This window comes from Chiloscyllium plagiosum, unplaced genomic scaffold (assembly GCF_037043375.1).
Source record: "Chiloscyllium plagiosum isolate Xiang-an unplaced genomic scaffold, Cpla_swu_hap1 HiC_scaffold_18, whole genome shotgun sequence".
NCBI classification, from domain to species: Eukaryota; Metazoa; Chordata; class Chondrichthyes; order Orectolobiformes; family Hemiscylliidae; genus Chiloscyllium; species Chiloscyllium plagiosum.
Genome location: NW_028270156.1, coordinates 109,858,334 through 109,883,819, shown reverse-complemented (window position 1 = coordinate 109,883,819; position 25,486 = coordinate 109,858,334).

Sequence of the window (25,486 nt, the reverse complement as noted above, 5' to 3'; positions counted from 1 at the left end):
TGCTGTACAGCACCTAGTTTGGTCACCTTTGCAGTACTGCATTCGATTCGCGTTTCCCTCCTATCGGAAAGATATTGTGAAACTTGAAGGGAGTCAGAAAAGATTTATAAGGATGTTGCCAGGATTTGAGCTAAAGCGAGAGGGTGAGTCGGTTGGGGTTATTTTTCCTGGAGCGTGAGGGGCATGTATAGGATGAATCGCCAAGTTCTTTACCCCAAAACTAGAGGGCATGGGTTTCCAGTGAGAGGGGTAAGATTTTAAAATGACCTAAGGAGCAACATTTTCCAACAGATTAGGTGCATGTGTGGAATGAGCTGCCAGTCGAGATGGAGGAGGCTGTTACACTTCCAACATTTAAAAGAAATTTGAATGGGTACATGAAGAGGAAGGGTTTACATTGATATGGGCCAAATTTGGTAAATAGAACTCGTTTAATTTGGGTTATTTGATCGGCATGGACGAGTTAGACTGAAGGGTCTGTTTCCGCGCTGCATATCTCCAAGACTCTATGACTCTGTGTGACCTCACACCAATATCCCATTAATTATTCATTCCCGGAAATACCAGTTTATGTTGTGAGATGCCATCCAAATGTCTTCACTTCAGCATTCTGAAACCTGTGAACACATCCTCCCATAACACTGTGTCTGAGTCTCTCTCTCTGTCTATTTCCCAAATCCCTCCCATTTGTTGCTATTTAAACTGTTGTTATTTAAACCCTGACATCCAATTTTAATTGTTCAGTTTTAATGTGAATTACTGTCCCATATCTTCCCCTTGCCTTGAATGTTGCTCACCCGAGAGCATCAGCTTCCAACATTAAGAAGCTTAGAAACAATGTTCAAAATGCATAGCTTGCATTTTCTTTGACTTAACGGTATCCTGCCCTGTGCTCGATGTTGGATTTCAGCAATTTTCAGGCACATCTTTGTAACTTGCTCTGTGCCAATCCATTGAACGCCTGTGTTAATCATTCTCTACTGATCGTGTGCTCAGTAACATGAGGAATCCCCTCAACTGCTACTGATTCAGACCAGGCTTCCGACTTGCATGTGAGTGACATTTGACTTAATTCTAATTTTGGTACCTTCGTGGAAATGTTGGGGGCGGTTTCCTGGAGACTGTGCTTTAAGCTGCTGTGGGACATTCCGGAAAGCCAGAGGCTTTGGTGACCTACTCTGGATGGGTCTTGAGGGCTGCAGTAAGAGCATCTGGGTCTGCAACATGAACAAGAATGGAACAGAGGCTGCAGAGAGGGGGATCTTTGTAAAATGGAATGAGGAAATCACAATCACATCAGCCGTGGTCTTAGAGAAGGTTGGGGCAGGATTGAAAGGCTCGCTCATTCAACTTATTCAGATATTTCTGTCAGAAACAAGACAATTCCCCTTCTCTCCCAGTGACCCATACTGATGGGGAGTGAGTCACCTCCTTGTGTTCCTGCGTAACAGGATCCGGGGCCTCATTCGCAGCCTGATTTCCCCCATCCCAGTATCGAGCAGTTGAGTGACTGCCTCCTGTTTCTGTGTCCCTGTCTCGAACGGTTGAATTACTGCCTCTTGTTCCTGTGTCCCGATCTAGAACAGTGGAGTGACTGCCTCCTGTTCCTGTGTACCAGTATCGAGCAGTTGAGTGACTGTCTTCTGTCCCTATGTCCCAGTCTCTAACAGTGGAGTGACTGCCTCCTGTTCTGGTTTCCCAGTCTCGAACAGTGGAGTGACTGCCTCCTGTTCCGGTGTCCCAGTATCGAGCAGTTGAGTGACTGTCTTCTGTTCCTGTGTCCCAGTCTCGAGCAGTTGAGTGTCTCCTTCCTGTCCCTATGTCCCAGTCTCGAGCAGTCGAGTGACTGCCTCCTGTTTTTCCCTATTTCTGAGCAGCAGTTTCAATGGTCTGCATGATGTCTCAAGATTATGCATGACTTGATAACATGACATTTCAAACTAGGAGCAGCATTACAGAAAGGTATCTAGAAACTTCCTGACCAGACACCTTTTGCAGCCGTCTGTTATTTTATTCATGTCCTCTAAAGAAACAGGACAAAACAGATCCAACCCAGCAGTGTTCCGGCAATGCTCTCACATAAAGGGAAGAAAGATTAATAAGATTGGAGGATTTATAATCGATCCCTCAGCAAACCTTATCTATTGTATTCAAACTGAGTAGATTCTCCCTTTCATTGTGATGTATAACATGATGTATGGAATTCGTTAACTGAATCTGTTTGTTTCGTGATTGTGATTAATGTCAGTCTCAGTGAATTATAATTATCCCAGTGGAGGGTGTCCATCTTTTAATGATAAATGGTTTCTGTTCGATATGTCATCCCATAGTATGAGTGGGAGCAACACGGATAGCACTAACAAATATCAGCAGCTCCAGAGAGAAGGGGAAGAGAAATCAGAATCTGAGAACATTAAACTGGAATGTTCCAACAATGAATTAGAATCTGAAAACAATAAACTGGAATGTTACAAAAATGGACAGGAGTTTATCTGGTTATGTTTCAATTCTTTCTACATATTATTGGTGGCCATTATCACCGCGGATCAAATATGCACTTTACATTATTCGATATTTTTATTATCCTATCCTGGCTATTGTAGGAGTCCCCGGTAATTTTCACTGTCCATTTATTATTTGCATTAATCATGTGCAACTACATTACTGTTCTTTTCAATTACTCTACTCTGCAAGCATTCATTCTCCAAACCACCAGGAACAACAACAGTGAACTTGTTTCATTCTTTCTCTCCTTCTTTAGTTCTGACACTGCGCCTTGTGGGGTGAACTACTCATTTTCAGCTATGAACCAGGATTCATTGTATCACTGCCCTTGCTACTTAAATATTGAGAGCTTGGAGGACACTATCTTCTGTTCTGGTTCAAATTCCGTTTCCTTCCTCTGACTCCATCTCACCCCTGGCCAATTACTGAGGCTGAAACAGATGAGTCACATCTATGATGATCCCTTTAGACACGAGCTGATTACTGACATCATATCCTTACCATTTTTAAATTTAACTCTCAACACCTGCAGAATATACTTCACTGGTTCATCCCATTTGTTATTTGAACTTTGAGCTATGAAATACAGTTTTAATGAAGCCAATAATCTGCTGCTGACTCTCTCAGCTTCAAACCTGCTATAACAAATCTGAGTCCGATACTCCATGGCTTGTATCTAAACGCAGGCGGTGTTTGGGATAGTTCTGTGAGGCAGATTCATAATTTGAAGTAACTAGCCATTTCAACTGATCTGGCAATAATTTTTCAAGAATCTGGAAATAATGAATATTTCCATTCTTGTGATTGGACCTACCATTGTCTCACTTCTCCAATTACTCCCACTCCTCTGTCTCCTTATCCATATTTTCACAACATGTTATCAGTTAATTCATTGTTTGTTTTCTGTACCTTTCCCTGGTGTTGATTTTTTGGCACCCGAATATATCAAGTGTTGGTATTGTGAAGCTCAGAAACAATGAAATGGTATGTGTCAGGCTGTTGCTCCATGTTGTGTAATGGGGTCCAGCAGCTTTGAGACATGCCTTTGAAACTTGTATGTGCCTGTCCACTGAAAGCCTGTTTGTCCCTCTCAGATGATCGTGTGGTCAGTAACATGAGGAAGCCCCTCGGGTATTATTGCAAAGGACCAGGCGTCTATCTTGTAGCTGAGGGGTTCTGACTGGCTCCTGTTACCGAAAAGTTAGTGGAGGTGCTGCGGATGGTTCGCTGCAAGTTATGCTGTGAGCTGCCTCAGACATTCAGGTAGACCTGAGGATTTTGTGACGCAACTCTGGATGCAGTAAGGGGAGTGTAGTGACAGCATCTGGGTCTGTAACATGAGCAACAAATGGAGCAGACGCTGCAGAGAGGAGAAGCTCTGAAATTATGGTGTGAGTGTGTGTGGAGAAGTGAATCTGCCAAATCTGTCTGTGTTTTAACAAGGATACATGCATCCTCTCGCTCTCCCCCTTAAATACACCCATGCACTCTCTCTCTCTCCTCCCCGAACACAAACACACTCCCCCTCTCTCACACGCATGCACACCCTGTCTCTCTCCCTCTCACGCAGACACTCCACCTCGCTCTCAAACACACATATCGGCGTGTACGCAAACACACATGCACACATAAATCTGGGGTGAATTTGCATTTGCCGATTTGTAGTTGCACATACATTATATTTTGCCAAAATATGGATAATTTGTATACAGTCAATCAATGCGGTATTTTATAAACTCCTACCTTGGAAATGAAATCAGACTGAATCCAGGTGAAGACACAGACAGACTCCAAACAAGACCTCACCGTAAAATACATTGCCTGTCTGGAGGGGTCACCTCCTTTACATTGATAATACCTGAAGGTGTCTTCAGGCAGTGATTTGAAATAAATTCTCAGATTTGCATATTAATCAATCAAAACCTTCATCTCCATTCTAACTAATTAATGATTTAGGAGCCATCTTTGATGTAATCAATTCATGCATGTGAGTTGTACAACCCTTTGATCTTTCCTCATAAATTCTGTTTTTAACACCTGACGAAGGAGCAGCGCTATGGAAGCTTGTGTTATGAAATAAACCCGTTGGACTATAACCTGGTGCCGTGTGATGTTTGACCTTGTCCGACCCAGTCCAAAGCCAGCACTTCCATATCATGCTTTTTTTTTTATTGGTTAGCGAATACTTTCGCCAAGCAAATAAATTTTCCTAACCCCATGTGCTCTTGTATTTGTTATTAATCTTTTGTCAGGCACTATATGCATTGCCTTCTAAAAGTCCAGATATAATACATCATTCGGATCCCATTTGTTCATCTTGCTTGTTGCATTTAAAAAAAAAATAAGCAAATCATTCAAACATGATTTACCCTTAATAAAACCATGTCGACTGTGATGGATTGTGCTTTTACTTTGAAAGTCTCCCGTTAATTTCTTTATAGCAGAAATAAACAATTTGCCTTCAGTCCCAATCGTTTACTCATACCTTTTCATTTCTGAGTGAAGTTATTCCCTTTCTATAATCTCGACGTTCCCTTTCACAATTCCTGTGTGACAAGCACGAGGCTGTAAAAGATCTGCTCCAATTGATGTGCAACAAGCATGGGTGACTGATGGGTCTCAATCTGTTCCTGCTTTACACACTCGATGGGCTGAATGTCCTCTTGGTGTTCCGAAATTATAAACTCGATGGCTTGCATGACCTGTGCCTATTCCTGACCAAACCACTCATGATCTAAATGTCCACCTCCTGTTGCTCAATGACAGGTTTGAGATGTATGGAAGCTCCCTGCTGTTATGCCACGTTTCGAGGATTGAATTGCGTAGGCAAGCTGCATTGCCCACAGAGGTAGCTCAGTGGTTAGCACTGCTGCCTCCCAGCACCAGATATATGGGTTCAATTTCAGTCTCGGTAACTGTCTGTGTGGGGTTTGCACATTGTCCCTGTGCTTGCAAGGGTTACGATCGGGTAATCCAGTTTCCTCCCACAGTTCCAATATGTGCAGGCTAAGTGGAATAGTCATGGAGAATGTCAGCTTGCAGAGACTGGGTTGGGGGGATTGAGGTTTGCATGTGATGGTTTTCAGCGTATCAGTGTGGAGTCGATGAGTCAAATGGTCTGCTTCTACACTATAGCGATTCTATGAATAACATCTTTGTTGCAGAAATCATTTGAGGTAATAATCTCTGAGTTAATTTCAATGTCGTTTCCTCAATGAGGAGATTAAATCTCAGCACATTACTCCAGATGTGATCTCACTAACTTCCTGTACAGCAACAGCAAAACATTACCAGCCTGCTGTAATGTTCCCACTAAGGTTAGAGCAGGCTCAGTTGTCTGGGGTAATACACAGCATTGTTGAAAACATATGGTGTGTTGACCTTCACTTCAATGGGATTTGAGTCCAGGAGTAAGTGTGTCTTACTACAGTCGTACATGGTCTTGGCGTGACCCAATCTCGAACATTGTGCAGTATTGTGTGCAGTTGTGGTCTCCCCTTACCTAATAAAGGACAAACCTGACATTGAGGGGGGGGGGGGGGGGGGGGGGGAATGAAGAGTGACCAGACTGATCTCTGGGATGATAGGGTTGTTGTGGGAGCAGAGTTGAGTTGACTGGGTCTGTATTCCATACGGTTTAGGAACATGGTGAACTATGTACATCGCCGACAGGGCGAGACAGTATGGAAGCAAGGATGACAATTCCCTGGCTGGGATGGCTAAAACAAGGGCCCACATCATTAGGTACAGACAGGCCAAACTGCACTGTGATGAGAATAAATGTCTGAAATCAGAGACCGGTGAACCTGGGGAATCCTCGACCACATTAGGCTGTGGAAGCCGAGGCGTTGAATATAAATAAGGATTTCTAGACACTAAAGGAATAGGAAGAGAGCAGTAGTATGGTGTGGAGATAGAGGATCAGCGGTCATTACAGGTACTTCTCCGATTATGCGGCAGCTGCAATCCTGTGGAACACTGTATTATAGAAAACCAGGAGACCAACTGGAAATAGAGGGTAAGCGGCGAACTTCCAATAATATCAGTAAAAATCAAAACAAAAATAATAGACAGTCGAACACAAACAATAGCACAGTCTACATAAATCTTTAAAACATATATTGAAATTAATTAGTTCAGTAAATGCAACAAATTAACACTACAGTCACTGACTGCAGCAACGTACCTTTCGAGGAGAAAGTGAGGACTGCAGATGCTGGAGATCAGAGCTGAAAATGTTTTGTTGGAAAAGCGCTGCAGGTCAGGCAGCATCCAAGGAACAGGAGAATCAACGTTTCGGGCATAAGCCCTTCTTCAGGAATGAGGAAAGTCACTTCCATATCCGCCACAAATTCATCTGCACCTCCACACACATCATCTATTGCATCTGCTGCACCCGATGTGGCCTCCTCTATATTGGGGAGACAGGCTGCCTACTTGTGGAACGTTTCAGAGAACACCTCTGGGACACCCGGACCAACCAAGCCAACCACCCCGGAGCCCAACACTTCAAATCCCCCTCCCACTCCACCAAGGACATGCAGGTCCTTGGACTCCTCCATCGCCAGACCATGGCAACACGACGGTTGGAGGAAGAGCGCCTCATCTTCCGCCTGGGAACCCTCCAACCACAAGGGATGAACTCAGATTTCTCCTGTTTCCTCATTTCCCCTCCCCCCACCTTGTTTCAGTCAAATCCCTCGAACTCAGCACCGCCTTCCTAACCTGCAATCATCTTCCTGACCTCTCCGCCCCCACCCCACTCAGGCCTATCACCCTCACCTTGACCTCCCTCCACCTATCGCATTCCCAACGCACCTCCCCCAAGTCCCTCCTCCGTACCTTTTATCTTAGCCTGCTGGACACACTTTCCTCTTTCCTGAAGAAGGGCTTATGCCCGAAACGTCGATTCTCCTGTTCCTTGGATGCTGTCTGACATGCTGCGCTTTTCCAGCAACACATTTTCAGCTCAGCAATGTACCTTTCACCAGGGTCTTCACCAGAAAGCTCGCGAGTTGACTGACCACGTGATGCCGACGCAGAATTCCAGTTCTCTCCAAGGTTCTCCCCCCCCGTTTGAAATAAAGTTCCTTCTAAATGTAGACTACAAATCCCACTTTCAGGCTCAAGTTCAAGTCTTGCAGACTGGATTACATTCCTGTTTTAGCTGAACTCGCTGAGGGTGCATTTTGCAGAAAGAGGATCCTGAGGCAGGAATTTGCTGTTCAGCTGGTGCCGGGGATGGCATCACGTCATAGTGAGCAGGAGCTCACTTTATGAAGAAAGGTGCGCAATGAAGGAGGCTCAGTGTGCTGAATGACCTGCTCCTTTCCCGATATTTCTGTGCAGTCTGTGGGAAAGCTCTGTAGATGTTGCCACCAGCTCTCAGATGTTAGGAAGAAGGCCTCTGTAGGGTCAACAGGACTGTATTTTCGTTCTGATACTGAGGCTGGGGCCAAGTGGTCTGTCGGTTTTACCCTTTAAGATCTTGGAGCAGTTTTATAATTTGAGTGTCTTGCTTGGCCATTTTAGGGATCATTAATTATTTATCAAATGTCTGTGCGTCTGGAGTCACTTTTACGCCAGAGATGGGAGATTCACTTCCTGAAAGTACGCTGGGGAAGGAAATTGATGTTTATAATCGACATTGGCTTCAAGGTCACTATTACTGACGCCATATTTTAGATGTCGATATTTTATTAATTGTTTTTAACTTTCACCAGCTTCCAGAGTATTAGCCTGGTCTGGATTAGTAATCCAATGACATTTCCACAACAGCACCATCTCCACATGGGGACCAATTGGAAACCACACTGAGCTGGTTATTTCTGTGCTGTTTGACAGCTCTGTCAAAAAGAACTCCAACCAATTTGACTGTCGTGATGGGACTGAGGAGGTGGTAATTGGTCAGATTGTAATTATTCCTCTTTTAGGGAACTGGACATAGTTGAGTAATTTTCCACATTGACAGGGAGATGTCAGAGTTGGAGCTGGAATGAAACAGCTTCCCAGGGGCACGGCTTGTTGTGCAGCACAAATCTTCAGTCCTATTACAGGAATGGTGTCAGGGACCATTGCCTTTGTCGTATCTATTGTGTTCAGCTGTTTCTTCATGTCATATACAGTGAATCAGATTGATTAAATACTGGCATCTGTGATTCTGTGGGCATCATGGCGAGAGTGAGGTGGATCATCAACTCAACACGTCTCGCTGAGGACGGTGAAGATACTACATCCTTGTGTTTTACACTGATGTAAGGGCTGTTCTATTAAGTAGGATAGCGATATTTGTGGAGTCCACTCCTCCAGTGAGTTGTTTAATAGTCCATCGACATTTATGTCTGAATGTGGCAGAACTGCAGAGCTTCGATATGATCTCGGGATCATTCCGCCTTCTGCATCAGATGTTAGTTCTGCTGTTTGGAATGTAACAGTCAAGTGCGGTAGATTTAATGGGTTGTCATCAGGATTCGGTACAAATAGTTCTGACCCTGGCATGTTCACCCACACTCGTCGCTGAACCACAGATTGGCTTGATGGTCATGGTAGACTGAGGGTTGTCCTGGGGGAAATGTTACAGATTGTGATTGAATGCAGTTCTGTGCTGCTGTGATTCTACAGTACTACATGAATGCCCAGTTTGAGCTCCAATATGTGCAATTCAATTCTACTGACGATCCCCCTGTTCACATCAAGACCCATTCACCCATCAGCACTGTACTTAGTGACCGAACCTGATTTCTGTTGTGGTAACACTTCCCGTTTCATATTCTCATTCTTCTCAGAGTTCTACCTGGTGTCACGCCTCCAATTTGTTACATTACTCAAGCCTTTAACATATTTATCTGAATCGCATCCATTTCTGTAATGCCATCATCTGAGTTTGAAGTGAATGTGTTTCCCTCTGTTTCTCTCCCTGACCATGATTAAGAGCTTTGTAGTCTCAATAGTGCCACCCTTATGTATTTTCCGGATCAATGAATGTGTGCACTTTGTGTTATCGTTTACTTCCTGGTGTCAGGTGCTCTGTATTGGACGAGACGTTGCAGCAGCTTTGCCATACGCCTTTGGAACTTGTTCAAAAACAGAAATTGCTGAAGAAACTAAGCACGTCAGGCAGCAGCTTGTGATGTGAAAGCAGAATTAATCTTTTAGGTGCAGTGACCCTTCCAGAATGCTCCTAGTTTATCAATCTGTATTTTTATTTCCAGTATCCAGAGTTATTCGTTTAATTGAAAATTTGTTCTGTGCCCATTCATTTCTGGAGAAACTTAACAGGTGTGGCAGCATCTGCAGAGACAGAGAAACAGAGTTAGCGTTTCCTGTCCAGTGTGGCACTTCTTCAGAACTGAAATGGGTCGCAAACTGAGCTTTTAAATCCCTTGATGGAGTTGGGGAGTGGGTGACGGGGAAATGAGAGTGTTGCAAAATATAAACGAGCTTTGAGGAGTGGTGAACGAGAAGATGATGTGAAATGGCTTTAAATTAAGATGTGAATGGGGGAAAGAGGTTCACTCCATTGAGTGAAGATAAAGAAGATGCAACCACACAAGGTCATAGAGAGGACAAGAGGGAGAATGCATACAAAAATGGAGAACTGCCATAAAAAGGTCAGGCTGTGAAGTTATGGAATTGTATATTAACCCCTACAGGCTGTAACATACAAAAGTGTAAAGTGAGGATTCTGTAAAGTGAGCTTGGGTTGTGCTGCATTCGAAGTTTGCATCAACCCAGGACTGAAATGATAGCATGACAGCAAGGTATGTTATTGAAATGGGAAGCAATGTGAGGGTCAGGGTTATTCATACAGACAGAGTGGGAGTATTCCTCAAAGCATTTTCTTCTTTCGTTCCCCCCAGTGTAAAGGAGACTGCATTCGAGTAGGAATGATAAGAGACTGTTTGGAAAAAGTACAAGTGAAATGTTGCTTCACCTGGAAGGTGTGATTCGGACCTTGGACCTTGGACAGTGAGGAGGGAAGAAGTGAATAGGCAAGTGTTGCAACTTCTGCAATTGCATGGGAAGGTGCCATGGGAGGAGTGGGGAAGTGTTTGGGAGGGTGTCACACAGGGAATGGTCCCTGTGAAATGTTAGCAGTGGACGGGAAGGGAAGATGTGTTTGATGGTGCTGTCCTGCTGGAGGTGATGGACGTGGCGGAGGATGATACTATGAATGTGGATTCTAGTGCAGTAGGAAGTGAGGACAATCTTTGTTCGGGGAAGGAGGGGACGGAGTAAGGGGAGGAGCGAGGGAGATGGGACAGCCACAGCTGAAGAATCGGTCCATCAGAGTTAGAGGATTTCTCGTTTGAGAGAAAAAGGTCGTAATGTATGACGCTTCCCACTGGAATGTTGCTTTATCGAATAGAAATGATAGAGCCAGAGAAACTGTGAGAATGGCTTCACTCTCAGCTGATCATGTGTTCAGCCACATACAGAGGTCCCCCAAAATGATTGAAAAGAGCAAGACATTTCAATTGTAGAATTATGTCTTATTTCTGGTCAAAAACAGAATGTGAAAATAGACGCAGTTGAAAGTCAGTAGATGTGTGGGGGAGACATGTAAGCAGATACTTCATAACGCTCAGCATTGATGGACTCTGGTCAAAAAGAAGATGGTATGAAGATGTGAAGATGAACCACCCATGATGCACTTAAGCTCTGAAGGATAACTAATCAATCACAAGCTAACGAATTCAGATTGGTGAGCTCCAGCATCGGCCACATTTGGGATGCTTAGTTTCGGAACCCGAAGCAGTTACTATAAGCAAAATATAAACAAAACATTCCAAAACTGGGAAGAAATATTTCTCTTTTAAAACTAGCCGCAATAGTTTTTCCAAATCGATTTAAAAATGCGTTCATGATGTATGTGTGACCCTTGGAAGAAAGGCAGGAAATTATATGTGGGACACCTGTAGGCGACATCCTGTCACTTCCAGCATTGGCTGCAAGTTTCCCCACATACAGCAATGATCTAACATAGTGTTACTCAGCAATGCAGTGGTTGGTGTGGACAGCTGTACATGCTGGGAAGGTAATTGCTCTAGATTAACGGATAACTTCATTACTATTCACTGCAGAGCTCCCTGTGCTGGAAAGATACCCAGTCCTTGTTTATAGAACAATACACTTGTGTGCTCTGCAGGTTTATATATCAGTGCACTGTTGGACGGATAAGAAATGGACTGGTGAGCTCTGAACATTGTTCAATCCTGGACGAATTGCTGAGCAATTCACTGGCCTGGTTTACGCTTAATAATGAACAGATATCTCATCTGGGCTTATACGTGTGTGGTCATGATCTGTGAGGTGGATTGAGTATCCAATATGATTCCTGATATAACTATCACTCCTCCAGATCGGCCCATTCCGCTATTTAACTCCATATATCTGCAACACGTTGTCGATTAAGTAATTACCCAAGTAAAACGTGAATATCTGTCGGTCTTGTTATGAAAATGGAGAAGGTGACTTGGACCGAATTTTTTTTTAATAAATATTTTGAAGTTAAATGTGAGGGGCTGTGTTTCAGATACAAATCGCTTGGTCAAGATATTCAAATTTACCAAAACACAATTTATTCAAACACTGTTTGGTTGAAAGGACCACAAGGAATGGACCGTATCTACACTGTCTATGGCACTGTAGGAGCCTCTCAAAAATGCCTAACCCCACCTAAGCCGTTAAATTATTGTATGATAAATGTCAAATTAAACATAAATAAATCAAACGAAAGGATGCAGCAGGCCTGGTGATCAGACTTAGACGACCTCGGGACCCCAGCAATTTCTACTTTGCCAAAACACAGGAGAATCATCAAGCTTGTGAAGAGAAAGCATCATCTCTTTCCCTTAGCTCTATTTTTACAACTGGAGATGTGCCAATAACTCAATAGTCAGCGATGTCAACATCCCACCCACACCAAGTATTATTGTGTCATATCAGGGTTATCGTGAAAGGGGTTAACTGGAGCTGTTTGTTCAATGACTGTGATTAATATCAGTCTTCCTGGACCTAACTGGGTCACTGGAGGGCTTCCCTTTTCCATAATTAGGGGCTTCTTTCAACTTGTTATGCCGTAGTATTTGGCGCAGCATCATCCTCAACACGATTGGGGTCAGCAGCTACAGAGAGAGGGAGAGATCAGAATCTGAGAACATTAGACTGGAATGTTCCACCAATGGATCAGAGTCTGAAAGGATTTGACTGGAATGTCCCAACAATGGGACATTGGGTTGGGTCTTCACGTTGGGTCTTTACTATCTTTCTCTGGGTTGGGCATGGTTACAGTTGCGGATACAAGCCATATGCAAGCTGGGTACTATCCCATCCTCGCTATTATTTGTGTTCCTGGTAAGCCTATCTCTGTCAATTCTATAACCTCTGATGAAGGTTATTGCTATTCCAGTTAATTATGCTTTACAAATATATGAAATTTTAGTCACAAATTCCACTTCCTTTGCATGCATTTCCAAACTCCTTACTCATAAACATCTAAGAAGGAACAAGACTGTTCGGAAACTTGAATCTCCTTTTTGCCCTGTACTGTTTTATGTATCTATATTCTCTCTGTCATCAAATATGCCGACACCCCAGTCTCCAGCTATGCCTCAGTGCTTTTGCTGAATTGGCTATCATTTACTCTTTCATTAATGACAGATTTTACGGCGCCAGTTCTCTTCTGACCACTCTTCCAGTTACAAATATTTTGACCACAAGCTTCTTCTTGTCTCTACAGTTACTTCACAACAGGGACTCTGCATCAGAGTAGTAGTGTCACTGACCGTGTAATTCAGAGGCATAGGTTATGACTCTAAAAACATGGTTTGAAATCCGACCACAGCCGATGTCTAAACATAAATTCGAATGGCAAAAGATGGAATGAAACCTAATTTCACTCATGGCAACCATACACCATCAGGATTTCTTTTCTTATTTTAATGATAACCTTTTGTAAAGAAACTTAAGTTTTTTGCCCTGTTTGGACTAAGTGTGGTTTCAAACCCACAACAATGTAGTTGGCTCCATATTGCCTTCACAAATGTCCGCGTGGTCAACGGCAGTTACTGATAGCCAACAAATGCTGCCCTTGCCAGTGATGCTGGCATCCCGGGAAACAACAACATTAAAGGTGACATTACCATTGAAACGTGGTCGCTGGAGTTCTGAAATACAATTCTCCAGCATCTGAAAGAATGTTGGAGATTCTCAACAGGTATGGCAGTCTGTCGGACTGGAGAAAAACAGATAATGTTTAGACTTCATTGAACATATCAAAACTAAATGCAACTAATAAAGAATATTATTTATATCAGGGATGGTTGGAAGGGTGAATGGGAGGTTTGTGTTGAATGGGTGGAGAAATGTCCAGCATGAGGGGGGAGAGAGAGAGACAGAAAAATGTAGAGAAAGAGGTAGAGAAAGGGAAAGGAAAAACAAACAAAAGAATTGCTGATGATGGGCTGGAAGGAAAATAGGATGGGAGGTTATTCGAACATTTCCCCTTTTCCCATATTCCTGAATATCACATCCATCTCGGGATGTCCCTGCTTGAATTGAGTAATGTGCCCCGTGTCTCTCTTCTCTGAGTGTGGTAATCAACTCCATCGGCAATACTAGTGCTGAGATACAGGGAAACACAATATTACATTGTCAACTGCTTCTTTGGAAAGTGGGACTGTTACTGTGAGATGCAACGGCTTTCTCAGCTAGTAAAAGAAACTGAGGTGACAGAGGCATTTTCAACACTGAATGGGTGCACCATGGGTGTGGGGAATTGACTTGCAGCTGTCATTGGAAAGTCAGTGGAGTTTCTGTGGATGGTGTTCTCAGGTTTGTATTGTCAGTTGCTGCGTTCATTCAGGGAGACCCGAGGGCCTGTTGACCACACTCTGGACACTGCACTTTCAGTGTATCTGTGTCCATGGTAAAGAAATGGAGCTGAGACTACAGAGAAAGGAAGCTGTGTAAACAGGGTGGGGCCGGGCACTGCACATTCCTCCCTGGGATTTCCAGGAACATTTGTCTAAGCTGGACCATTCCAAGTGTAAAGTGCGAAACCAGTTTGTTTCAAAAATGAGGTGGTCACTGAACTGTGTCCCCTCCTTCAGTATAACCTGTAGCCTCACACCAGCGACAGGACTGTACGGACTCTCACCATGAAGTGAACTGGATTGATTCTGGAAATTTCCAGGCAGGAGTGGGTAATACATCCACCATCTCTGAAGTGCAGTCCTCTGATGTATTCACGAGCTGTCAGAAACCACCTGCCTGTTGGGAGGAATTCATCGGTTCCATCTCAACTGTGGAAGGTACAGAATCTAACTTCCAGAAATACAAGAGAATGGGGGACTAGTAAAAATGAGAAACTGCAGGAAATTAGAATTAATGAAGAGTATGTTTTTGAAAATCTAATTGAATTGAAGTTTCATGAGTTACTGAAGATGATGAGCTGCATCTCAGAGTATTGAGGAGGTGGCATTAGAGCTAGTGAAATAATTACTGATTATTTTTCAAAGCTGGTTAGATTCTGGAAAGGATCCTGCAGACTGGAAAGCAGCTGTTGTAAACTTAAATATTTAAAGCAGGATGGAGAGGGCAAACAGAAAACTAAATAGCTTGATGTCAGCTTGATGTGAGAAAAATATTGTAACCTTTTATAAGGAATGTGACAACGAGGCACTTGGAGAATAGTGATCTGATTTGGTAGAGTTGGCCCAGATTCAGCAAAGGGAAATGATCTTTGATAAACGTATTAGAATTTGTGGAGATTGTCCGCTGTGACATCGACAATTGAGAACCAATGGGAATGGAGTATTTAAATTTTCAGCAGAGGTTTGACATAGTTGAATACTGTTGAGTGGGGAATGTTAAATTCCTTGGATATGTAGGTGTGAAATAAATACCATATGGATTAATAATTGGAGATTGGAGATAATGAAGGGAGTAGGATCTTTCTTTGGACTGAAGGCTTGCTGGGTATCAGAAGGATCAGTGTTTGGGCAATAGCTGTTCACAAGGTATAAAAACTGAATCAGATGTGAACAAACATTTTCGTTCACATTTACTTTTTTTTCAATGGTGAGAGATCGGGAGCTGTAGTTGTTGAAAAGGACCTGGATGACCTTGGTCATAAGTCACCAACGTTGTAGGAAGTAAGTTTGGCTTTTCATGCAAAATGATTGATGTTCCAGAGTTGGTATATCTTTCCCAATGGTTGTGTTTTGTTGAGAGAGCATTTGGTGCATTTTTTACAGATTTGGTCTGTTTTTTTAAAATAATGATCTCTTTGTCACAGAGAGAGTGCAAAGGAGTTTCACCAGACTAAACCCTGGCATGATGGTATCATGAGGAGAGAGTGCATGATCTATGTGTTTAACTTGCAGCGCTGTGAGAGAATAAGAAGTTGAAACTTGATGGTTACGGACGGACACTCATTACATCCCAAACAGCTGAATAGGGTCAAAATTCCACATATTCATTGGGTGTTTGATTCCCAAAATGTAAATGTCTCTGCAGAGCCCCCATTTCGATTAGCAGCAAGTTACAGTCTCTGAACGAACTCTGGACACTTGAATGCACAGTTAATGTGTGACACTGTACTGAATGTCACTTTGTACACAATCCTGTTAGCAGTCACAATACCTTCATTCTGAAAGAGTTAACAATTCTGCACCAGCTTCGGATCTCCACAGAGACAATGGGTCTGCTTTCTTGAAGATGGTTAATAAAGTTGGCGTCATTCCTACTACCAGAAAACTATGTGAAAGTAGCTCATAGGTAGCATGAGTAATTAAGCCATGTAGACCAGGTTGGAACAGTCCATCTGTTCAGTCACTGCTCCATTTGTTTGTGATGTTGGAGCATCTCTGAACCTTCCTGTTCCTGTATTAGTGACTTGAGAAGCTGAATGACGTCTTCCTGTTCCTTATGTAAGTGACTCCGGGTATGAAATGGTCCATTTCTGATCCCATTTCAGTGACGTGTGGGAGTGAGCAGATTCTTTCTCTTCCTGTGCAATAGGCAGGAGGGACTGAATAAGCTACCACGCGTCCTGTCCAATAGTTTGATGGGCTAAATAACTTCCCCATATTCTTGTGAACACAGATTGTGGTGCTGAATGTGCACCTCCGTTTACTCTGGAAATGTGCAGTGTCTGCCATTGCTGTTACATGAATGTTATCCAGACTTTAAAAGCATGAACTTGAATGGTGTCCAGTTCTGTTTGCACATGGATACTGACTACTTCAAGAGCTGAGTAGGGACAACTTGTTCTGAACATGATGTAAACTTCTGCAAATATCCCCACTTCTGCTCAGTTTGGACTCAATGGGCTGAATGGACTCCTCCCATACTCTAGTTATTCTATAATGACCGACTGGAAATGCCTAGGCTGAGGGAGCTATCCTGAGGATCTCCTACAAAAGTATCCCATGGCTGAGATGATTGATGTCCGCTGGTGATAACCATCTTCCCTTGTGCTGTGAATGACTCCAAACAGTGGAGAGGTCACAATCGGTTCTCATTAAGTGCGATTTTGCTCAGGATCTTTGATGTCATCCTCAGTCTAATACTGCTTTGACTTCTGGGCCAGTCTCTAAACCTGAGCCCATGTGTTCCCTCTCCTGTTCATATCAATAGGTCATGGTGGAGAAGCAGAGAATGTTTTCTTTAAACAGAGGGTAGTGAAAGTCAGGAATTCCCTTACAGAGAGAGTTAGGGGAGCTAAATCACTGAAAGTTCCAGTGGTGTTCTGCAGGGATCAGTTCTGGGACTTCTGCTCGTTGTGACTTTTATAAATGACTCAGATGAGGAAGTGGAAGAGTCGGTTAGCAAGTTTGCTGATAACACGAATGTTTATGGCGTGGTATATAGTGTGGAGGGCTGTTGTAAGTTGCGATGGGTCATTGAATAATGCCGAGCTGGGCTAAGAAGTGGCAGGTGGAGTTCAAATTGGAAAAGTGTGGAGTTCAAATTGGAAAAGTGAATTTGAATGCAGAATACAGGGTTATAGGCAGGATTCTTGGCAGTGTGGATGAATAGATGGAACTTGGGTTCTATATCCTTAGATCCTTCAAAGTTGCGATCTAAATTGAATGGGTTGTTAAGAGGGCGAATGGTGTGTTAGCTTTCATTAACAGGGGGATTGTTTTTAAGAGCTGCGATGTTATGCTGCAGCTCTATATAGCCCTGGTTAGACCATACTTGACATATTGTATCCAGTACTGATCACCCAATTATAGGAAGGATACGTAAAATTTAGAAAGAGTGCATTGGAAATTTACCAGAATGCTGCCTGGACTGGAGGGCAGGTCTTATGAAGAAAGGTTGACAGAGCTAGGGCTTTTTTCAGTGGCGTGAAGAGGGATGAGACGTGACTTGATAGAGATAAACAAGATGATATATATATATATATATATATATATATATAGTATAGCCAGAGACTTTTTCCCAAGGCAGAAATGGCTGTCAGGAGGGGGCATCATTTGGAGCAAAGTTTCAAGGAGATCTCAGAGGTCGGTTCCTTACACAGAGATTGGTGGATGCGTGAAATGCACTGCCAGCAGTGGTATTTAGTCAGGTATATTAGGGACATGTAAGCGACTCTTACATAGGCACATGGGAGGATAGTACAATGTAGTGTATGTAGGCTAGTCTGATCTGAGAGTAGGATAAAAGGTCGATGCAACATCGAGGGCAGAGGAGCCTTTACTGTGCTGTAATGTTCTATGTTCTATCTTGTTTGAAACTATTTAAAGAGTGGTGTAGATGAATTTTGACCTGTCAGAGAGGTGAGAGCTATGAAGAATCGGGCATTAAAGAGGATTTGCGACCCAGAGCAGATCAGCCATGATCGTAGTGAAGGGCAAGGCAGGATTGGGGTTTGAACGATTTGCCCTTGTTTCTGATGTACTCCCATTCTGCTACTGGAAGGTTAGTGAGTGTTACTTTCCTGGAAGAAATGTTATTGAATATTGCAGTCAGGCATACCAGAGAATTCTGTGAGCCATCTCTAGGTGAGGTCTGGAGGCTGTATTGACAGTGAATCTGGGTCTACAACATGAACAACGAATGGGACACAAGTTGCAGTGAGGGGAAGCTCTGTAAAGAGAGATGAGGGGCGTCTTTCATATCCAGTCTGAGTTTTCCAGTTGTATTTTCCTAATCTCCCAAACCGTGTGGGGCTGAATGGTCTTACTTGTTCCTGTGTACTAGAACAGTAAGTGGAAATCAACTGTTCCTGAATAGCAGGTTTTAGGGGCTGAATGGAACACAGAGACATGGGACTGAGGAGCAGAAGTGGGTCATTAGACACGTTGAGGCTTCTCCACCAGACACAAAGATTGTGGCTGATCAAGTTGTGGTCTCAGTCCCACCTTCCTGTCGGTATCCCATTATTACTTCTCTACTAACTCAGCTTTGAATAAATGTAAACAAAGAGGAATGTCAAACTTCTGGGGAAGAGAATTCCCACTTGAAAGGTCCTTTTAGAATTTTCCCCATCCTTCTGATAGAATCAGAAAGTCATACAGCATGGAAACAGATCCTTTATTACAGCTTACCCATGCCAACCAGTTATCCCAATCTTATCTAGTCCCATTTTTCCATCATTTTCTCCATATCCCTCTGAACCATTCCTATTTATGTACCTATCCATATGTATTTTAGACATGTAATTGGACCCGCTGTCAACATTTTTTTCTGACAGCACTTTCCCTACACTCACCATCTTCAGCATGAAAATGTAACTGCTAAGGTCCGCTCTAAATCTTTCCCCCAAATCTTCAACTTATGCCGTATAGTTCTGGACTCCCGACCCTGGGAAAAATACATTGGCCATTCAGATTATCCATGCCCCACAGGATTTGAAAAAACAATTTCAGGCCACCATTCACCCTCCGCCAGTCCAGGGAAAGAGGCCTCAACTTGTTCATCCTTTCCATGAAGCTCAAACCTTCCAGTACTGGAAAATCCTTGTAAGCTTTTTCTGTGTCCTCTCAACATCCTCCCAACATGAGAGCCAGCCGAATTGTGCACAGTATTCTTAAAGTGGCCTCACCAGTGTCCTGTCCAGGGTAAACGTGCCACATTAACTCGTGTACTCAATGTTCTGACCGATTAAGGCAAGCGGGCCAAACATGTTCTTCACCATCCTGTCTATCTGCGACTCTACTTTCAAGGAACTGTAAAGCTGTACCCGTATGTCTCTTTGTTCAGCAACATTCTCCAGTGCACGACATGGTTTAACGTACCGAAAATGCAAAAACCTCACAAATATCTAAATTAAACTCCATCTGCCAGTCCTTGGGACTTTGATGGGGACAAGGGTGCCGCTGTACTCTGAGTTAATCTTCTTCACTGTCCGCTGCACCACTTTGTTGATGTTATCTGGAACCTTACTAACCATGCCTCTGATATTCAAATCCTAGTCAGTTGCATCCATAATAAAAAGTAGTGAGCTCAGCACTGATTGTTTCAGCACGCCGCTGGCCTCAGTCTGGAAAACAATTTGTTACCTTCAAGACAATTTTGTATCCAATTGGTTAACTTTCCCTGGATTCCATGTGACCTACCTGCTTGCAATGAGTAACCATATTAAACGCCTTGCTGAAGCCAGTGTAAACAAATTATACCACAGTGCCTTCATCAATCTTCTGTGTCACGTTCTCAAAATACTCAATCACATTAATGAGACATGATCTCCATCGCACGAAGCCATGTTGACTACCCCAAACCAGTCCTTGTCTTTCTGAATGCACGTAAATCCTATCCCTCCGATACCCCTCTAACAACCTACACTACACTGACGTTAGGGTCACTGAATCGACAATTAATTGTCTTTTAGATCGCTATTCCCTTTTCTAGTCCCACTCCTCCACTGGTCACAAAATAATTCAATTATAATTATGTTGGTGATATGGCCAATGATATAGTTCTCAGAGAGTGTCAGAGTCAGTGTAAGGAACAAGTCAGACAGATGTCTTTCATCTGCTCCAACAAGATATTTACGACTAAATCAAAGTTACTCAAACTATGATGTAAAGACGAATGATAAGTGGATATTGCAAATATGTACATTGGTATTTCCCTTTGAAAAATACTGAGGCACAAACACACACACACGTGATTGATAACAAACTGGAAATGAAAATCTCTGCCATGTTAACTTGAAAGAACTTTGTCCAAATATTACTGGAACTCATGACAAAAGGAAAAATACGATTTTGGCCAAAATGTTATCCTACTTGTAGAGTCAGAGAGTCCTACAGCATGAAAACAGACCTTTGGCCCAAACTGTTCCATGCTGACATAAATGTCCATCCATGCTAAACCTATTTCTCTGTACTTCGCCCATGTGCTTCTGAACCTTTCCTATCCATGCATTTGTTCAAATGCCTTTTAAATATTGTTAATGTAAATGCCTGAACCACTTCCACTGACAGCTCATTCCAAATACGTACCACCTTCTGTGTAAAATTTGCCTCTCTTGGTCTCTTTTATTTTTTTTTACCCTCTAAACGTAAACTAATGCACTCCAGTCCTCGATTCCAAAACTCTGGGGAAAAAAAAGACTGAGTTCATTCTCTATATCCATGCCTCTCATGATCTTGTACAGATATTTTTTAAGAACCCACCCCCACCACAGCCCGCCGCCCCCCACCCCCTTTCAATCTCCATAGAGGGGCAGAATTGCCTCCTCCTGTCTCATTATAACAATTCTGACTGGCTGAAAGGGGTCTTCCTCTCTCTGTGTGTAACAGCCTCGAGATGTGAACTGGGAGTACCACACGTGGGATAGGAGCAGCAGTAGGCGATTCGGCCCCTCCAGCCTGCTGCACAATTTAGAAGCATCATGGCTGGTCTGACTGTAGCTGACCACCCCCTTCCTGTCTGTTCCCATTAAATATTGACTCTTCTGTCCATGAAAGGTCACTTAAGATCAGCCTTGAATATCTTCAATGACCCAGTCTTCACTGTTCCCTGGGGATGACCGCGCCATAGGTCACACAGTCTGAAGGAGAAAGGAACAACGTTAACTCAAATGTTAATGGGAGACCCTTTAATTTGAAAGTGTGTTCACCTCACAGCAAGTTACCTCCTCTTTTCAGAAATAAGCGCAAAGAAAATGGGAACAGTCATCGACCATTCAGCCCCTCAAAACTATCCCACAGTCCCATTGACTGTTCAGTCAAGTATTTATCAAAGTCAGTCTCCATCGCACCCTCGGAAAAAGATTCCGCCATCTTAAGGCCATACAGCATAGGAAATTGAAATATGGCCATTTCACTCATCAACTCTACTTTGCTATTCGGTCCTGCCTGACATGTTTCTCAACACAATTCTCCCGCCTTCTCACTGTAACTCTGGATCCATGTTTTAATAAAAAAAACTACCTCTGTATTAAAGACATGGCTTTGGATGTGTAGCCATATGTCTGTACGTGTGTGTGTGTACATCTGTCTAATTGCAGGAGACAGGGTGGTAGTGGAGGGTGGTGTGTGTGCGTTTCTGTGTAAATCTGTTTAATGGCAGGAGACACAAAATAATATTCTGTTGATACATCACATGAAGGAAATTGGTGACATTGAAATGAAGCCACCATCATTAACCATGGAAAGCCTATCTGCTTGCCTCATGTCCTTTCAAGAAGGCAATGGGTCTTTCTTCCCTGGTCAGACCTCTATGTGACTGGAAACCCACAGCAAAGTGTTTTACTATTTACTGTCGTGTGGAACATCTGAATCAGCCACTCAGTACAAGATCGGCATAACATGTTAGCCTGACCAAGGCTGCACACATCTCGTGAGGGAAGAACAAAAGAAAAGGTAGGTCCCTTCCTCTGCCTCTTTCCTGTATGCCTTCAGCTCATTCCCATTCAGGTAGATGACCATTCCCCATTTTAAGTGCATTCTTTCTTCGTCTCTCCCAGAGCATGATGTTCGCCTCTGGTGCTGCCTTTATTGATGATGACATACAGATGTAAGGAATTTCTTAATTCCACATCGTTCGCATTGCATTGAGAAGGAATGAGTTTTTTCATGGCACAGGAAAGAAATGGAGATGAGTAAGTGTGGAAAAATAGTTATTGTGATCAACCTTGAGAGTCTTGTTGAAGCAGTCTATGGGATATTGCGGGCTGATTTTCTCTCTTTTATAAGGAATGATCACCTTGCCACAGAGAGAGTGCAATGGAGTTTCACCAGACTAATCCCTGGGAAAGTAGTACCATGAGGAGTAAGGGTAGATTAATCTCTAGTGCTGTGAGAGAATGAGAGGTGATTGCATTGAAACTGGAGTGGGAGGGACAGTCACTCACGATGTATAAACAGACACTGATACGGTGATAAATTCCATGTCTTCTTTTTTACTCAGGTAATTCAGTCTTCGAATAAACTCTCCCTACATTAATACAGTACAGTTGGTATGTGATCCTGCACTGAACGTCACGTTAGCCATACTCACGACAGCAGCCACAATTCCTTCTTTCGAAAACAGTAAACTATTCCCACCAGCTTCTGACGTCCATGGAGAACATGGACATGTCTTCTCGGAGATTGAAGATGCCTCCTTGAGACTAGACACAAAACTTTTCGTTTCCTTCCTCACTGCCAGCGTACCACATTGAAGTATCATGTGTACCACAGGCAAAGGAGCCACGAGCAACATCGTGAAGCCATCTCTGAGTGCAGTCTCTGCTCCATTGGTTTGTTATAATGGAGCATCAATGACAGCCTTCTAGTCCTGGATAAGTGTTTCAAGGGGTTGAATGGCCTTCACCTCGTCCCATGGAGCAGGTTCAAGCGTCTAATTGAGCTCTCTCCCTGTTCCTGCTTAACAGCTTAATGTGCTGACCAGACCCCTCCTCTTACTGTGCAACATGCAGAAGGATTGAATGGGCTATCCCTCCTTTTGTTCAGTAATTTCGATGTGATGAACGAATTCTAGATATCTGTGTGCAACAAGCTTGAGGTGCTGAATGAGCTCCTCTTTTAACTGTGGAAATGTGCATTATATGGCTACCAATCACAAACATCTTCCTTTGTCCTCTGAAAGACCCCAACCAGTGGGGAGGTTAGACCTGATCCCCATTAAGCTAAAATAATTAGGTGGTCCCGATGACATCCTCAGTCAAATACTGCCTTGATATCAAGATCATTCACTCTTCCCTGAGCCCCTGTGTTTGCCTCTTGTTTCAATCAAGCGGTGATGGTGTCTGCGTCGGGAGTGATTTCCTCTCACAGAGGGAAATCAATGTTAGGAATTATCTGGGCTAGGGGTTAGGGGAGCTGCATCACTGAAAGTATTTAAAGAAGAGATAGATAAGATTTTTCACTTGACAGCGAGCAGAGGGGCATGAATAATGGGACATTAAAGAGGAATTAATGGGACTCGGCAAATGGCGGCGATTCTGCTGAATTGCTGTGGACAGCTCTGCCGAACAGCCAAGGCAAAGTGGTGTTTTTTTTTGCCATCCCTGGCCGATTTATGTGGTGGAATTATTAGTTTAAAACCTTACAGAACACATATTTGTTAGTATTTGGGAGTGGGAAGGATACCAAAGGGAAAAGGAGCAAGCAAACAGCATCAGGGAAGACCCTTCCCTGTAGCACCAGGCATTCCAGAGACTGCTGCAAAGGCAGCAGCCTCTCCTGAAACCCCCGGGGACTCACAGGAATTGGCTGCGACGATGGAGAGAGTAACTTTGAAAGTTGGCGCTGCGATTGAAGAAATCCTTGGGGAGATTCCTGCCCAGGTCCAACCCATTTCATCCAAGCTGCAGAAGCATGAGCTGGAGATCCAGTGGGTCGGAGTGAGACTGCAGGAAGTGGAGGGTCCAACTAAGGCCTCGAAAGTTGCGATGGAGTCCTCATCCAGTCGGATTCAGGTGCTGGAGCAAGAATTTGGATAAATCTCCAAATTGCCAGGCCCCTGGACGGTGAGGAAGGTGAGAAGCCTTTCATTGAAAGCTGGGTGTCAATCTTTTTGGGCCTTCACGTCGAGTCCAGCAGGCTTCAGATTGAAAGGGATTATTGGGTGACAGTGCACAGGGCAGGGACGGTGCAGGGCCCCGCTTGGTCCTAGTGCACTTCTTTTCATATGAAAAGTCATAAGTCATAGAAGTTACCAGATCCGTGGGAAAACATCCGCAGGCGCTGCTGTACAAGGGATCAAAAATCATGCTTTACCAGAATTTCTTTGCAGCTGTTGTTCGAAAGAGGAAATCCTTCAATGAAGTTAAAAAGAGGCTGAGGAACCTGTGCATCCAATACTCCATGAGATAACCCGCACTACTTCGTTTCAGCCACGAGGGCTCAGTTTGTACATTTGACTCAGCGGGTAAGGCTAAAAACTTTGTGGACTCTTTAAAATAGATGGATTGGCCTGAAAAATACGGTTAGTGTTTATTCTTATTTCTATCTTTCCCCATGTTTTTCCTTCCCAATTTTATTCCTTCCTTTCTCCCTAATAATTTCCTTTTTGGAAAGGGGGCAAAAGACTTTGGAATAAGTTGTTACTTTTTTTAATAACTAGATTTTCTGATGGGTAATTTTGTGGATGTTCTTTGTTGTCTCTCCCCCTTTCTTGTTTGTTCTGCTTCTCTTTTAGTCACAAGTAGGGGTGACATGCAGCCAGGGACGGGTGGAATGCTCATCCTGACTTTTCCTTTTTTTGTTGATTTAAGGATCATCTTCTTGTTTTTTTTTCTGGACTAAGGCTGGGGCACAGTCCAGGTTTGAAGGAGATGAGAAGGAGGAGATGGGCAGGGTGAGTGCTCCCTATGGGCAGGGGGAAGAGTCTTCCATTCAAGGTTTTATAGTTGGTTGTCTTTGTAGTTTGTTTGGTATGAATAGTTGTTAATAGTTATGATAGAGTAGTTTTTGTATATATAGTTTTTCAATTCTATGAATCATTATTTACTTATGTTCAGCGTTTTGGAAGCGGGGTTCTCCCTCTGAGGGGTTCAAGGTTGTCTGAA